This window comes from Canis aureus, chromosome 5 (assembly GCF_053574225.1).
Source record: "Canis aureus isolate CA01 chromosome 5, VMU_Caureus_v.1.0, whole genome shotgun sequence".
Taxonomy (NCBI): Eukaryota; Metazoa; Chordata; class Mammalia; order Carnivora; family Canidae; genus Canis; species Canis aureus.
Window position 1 is genome coordinate 496,981 of NC_135615.1, and position 3,307 is coordinate 500,287.

The window sequence follows — 3,307 nt, forward strand, 5'->3', positions numbered from 1 at the left end:
TATCTCATATCTGTCATTTATATATATATACACACACACACACACAAACTGGAAGAGGTAACAGCGGCTTATAGAAATGGATCTTCTTCAAGGTTTCCTGTGTGGTAAGCACCTGAAATACTGCATAAAAGGGTCTTGTGTGATCTGTCTCCCTGCTGCTCATTGGGCTCTGTTCTGCATGACCAGGAATGGTGCTGGCAAGAGAGCTCAGCGGCTGGAAGGAAAGTCTGCTGCTGAGCGTCACTATTTTCCACCCCCTGCTTGTGCGCCTATCTGATCAGGCTAGAGAAGACAACAAAACATACATAGTTAGAAAAAAACTCCAATATATAGATTTCTGTAGAATTTCCTTTTTTTTCCCTCCTATCCTTCCTCTGCAAGGTATTGTTGCTATGTCCTGTTACTGGTTTTTGCTGCAATAAACCCTCTTTGTTTCAATCACAGCAAGAAACAAAAATCCAAACAGAAAACTCCTCTGAAAAGAGTAGAAAACAAAAGATTTTACCTACAAAAAGGGGAGGGGGAGACAGGAGGGACCTTGGTTTTGTTTTTAAAAAGGACTGAAGATTAACATTGAAAAATCAGGAGATGATGTGCAACCCTTTGTGCAAGGCAAAGCCCTCTGGTACTTCCGCCTCTGGTTTTGTTTTAAATTTCCTTTTTCTCTTCTGCGTGCGGATACTTCTCTCCATCTTCATGTTGTCAGTGTTTTGCTGTGTTTTGTGTTTTCTTGTTTAACTTTGTGTCACTACCTCAGTCTGCCCTCATGTCCCTTACACACAAACAAAATATTCCTTCAGCAGAGCGAAGAGGTGGCGGATGACCGGCACGCTCCACGACCGGCCCAGCAGTCTCTGCATCGCCAAGTGGCTCATGTTGGAGACATCAGTATAGTGGACAGGGAAGCCAAACACCCTTTCCATTTTAGTGCACCCTAAGATGTCCTCTTTCTCATTCATGAAGATGGGGACATGCTGGTCTTTGCCCTGCTTTATGGAGTTCGACCTAGTAGTAATGGTCCTCACTTTGCTGAACTTGGCTATCCAGCCGTGCTCCAGACACTCCTGCAGCTCCAGCTTATCATTCACAGTGGATGCCAATGGCCTCCTGTTCATACCAGGAAGGTTCCCCCAGAAGTAGTGGGCCCTGTGTGCAGCTGACACTTCTTTGGCATTAATCATCATAGGGTTGGACTCGAGAATTCGCGAGATGTCCCTCTTGTCACTAATGCCCATGGCCACCACATTCTCAAAGAGCCGGAAGAAGGGGCGGTCATCTCCCTCCTTGGGCCGCGCATCATGCAGCAGGTGGTAGAACTCAAAGAAGAGCCGGCCAGTGCCCTCGTAGAGTCCTTTATGGGCAGGATTGATGATGGAGAGACCATTGCAAGGACTGCCCCCAATCACCAGATCCAATGGGCCCCACTCCTGGATATGCTTCTGCGTGACGCTGCAGACGTCCCCAACATACATGATCTTCCCCACCGTGATGGAGTCCTTGCACACCTCGGAGGCGATGTAGCAGTCCACCTGAATCCCCAAATCCTTCAGCACCAGAAGCCCTGTAGCAATTCCATCAAATAGAGACAGCACCCGGATGGGCTTCCTCTTCTCAGCTGGGACAGGCAGGTAAACCTTCATAGGGTCAAATTCCTGGTCGTGGCTGTTGGTGAAGAACATCTGGAGCCATGAGGGCCAGTCGTCCCGCTGCCGCAGTAGCCCATAAGTGCCCTTGTGCCCACACATGTAGCAGTTCCAGGGGTCCTCCTTGATGGCTGCCAGGTGGCCCCCAGCCCCAATAAGAGATCCACACCCTCCACACAAAAACACCTGCAGCAGTTATTGTTCCCACACATGAGCACCTTGCGCCCCACCCCCCACAGCAAATGGTGTGGTAGGACTGGTAGCTGTCATCATCGTGGTGATACGTATGCACACTCCAGGAAGCAGTTCTTACAGTTTTGGCACATTTCTCCAACAAAGAGAGGGTGTTCCAGGGTAACGTTGAGGCTCCCACAAGAGATGCAAATGTCCTCGATGTTCCGGCACTTCTGCCGCACTTCGTACACCAGCTGCTCTCTTGTGCGTTCATCAATGATCTTAGGCTTCTCAGTCGTACTCTTTCGGGGCTTTTTGGCTGGGGGGGTAGTGCATAGGCAGCTGCCTCAGGTTCGACCCACATGTCTGTGTAAACTTCTTTGTAGGGGTTCTTCTCTTCTTCGGGTGGCTTCAGGCCCTTGGGGCCAGAAGGCTGGAACCCTCCGAGAGACCACTCGATCATCTGTTTGTTCTGCACCTCCACGGACTTGGCAGTGTCGCTCTCATCGCTGTCGTGGCACGCTGGGAACAACTTCCCTGCATGGCTACAGGCCACCTGCAGGACTTCATAGATGGCTTTGCGGTACATGGGCTGCTTGTTGTATGTGGCCTGGTGGAAAGCACTGCAGAAGGAGCTCAGCAGCATCAACTTCTCAACACACACCATCAAGAACTTGCCATCTCCAAACCACATGACCCAGCAGGTGCCTTCAGCTCCTCAGCTCTGGCCTGTCATCCACCAAGACACAATGCGGCCTGGCCACCAGGAGAAGCCCCGACGTTTCCCCCACACCAGCTCCCCAGTGCCAAAGCCCCGGCCGTCCTCGTAGGCCAGCTCATCGTTGGCTGCTTTGGTGGTGTTCTTGTCCCCAGCATCTGCCCCCACGGGCTCAGGTGTGGTGGCCACAGTGGGGGATGCAGGGTTGGTGGGCTGCTGCATTGCAGGAGGACTGGCCTCCTCCACCTTCTGAGACTCGCCAGACCCCTGGTTTTCTTCCACAGCATTCATTACTGCGATCACCTTGGCTTTTCTTCTCAGCCCATAAGGCCACGTGCAGCCCCTCTATGTGAAGATTCTTAGCAGCATTATTCATCATAGGCAATAGGTAGAAATGACCCAAATGTCCAAAGCTGGATAAAGAGGTTAACAAAGCTGGTATATCCATAAATACTACTGGGCCATAGAAAGGTATGAAGTATTGCTACGTATTATCATGTGGATTAAGCTAAGTGACAGGAGCCGATGGCAAACAAATCTACCCACCATATGATTCCATTTACATGAATTGTCCAAAACAGGTAAATAGAAACAGAAAGTAGATTAGTGGTTGCATAGGGCTGGAGTGAGGAAGGGTCAGAGGATGAAGGATTAGCGGTAGACAGCTACATGAGACGGGTTTGTTGGGAGGAGATGAAATTATTCTAGAATCGTGGAGGTGGCTGCATCACTTTGTGCGTACACTTCACATCCTTGCACATATACTTGAAAT

At 50.1% G+C, this 3,307-nt stretch overlaps 1 pseudogene; it reads right to left on the reverse strand.

Annotated features, from left to right (window-relative positions):
* Nucleotides 1-511: 511 nt before the first annotated feature.
* Nucleotides 512-2,844, reverse strand: LOC144313298 (DNA (cytosine-5)-methyltransferase 3A pseudogene; annotated as a pseudogene).
* Nucleotides 2,845-3,307: the final 463 nt, after the last annotated feature.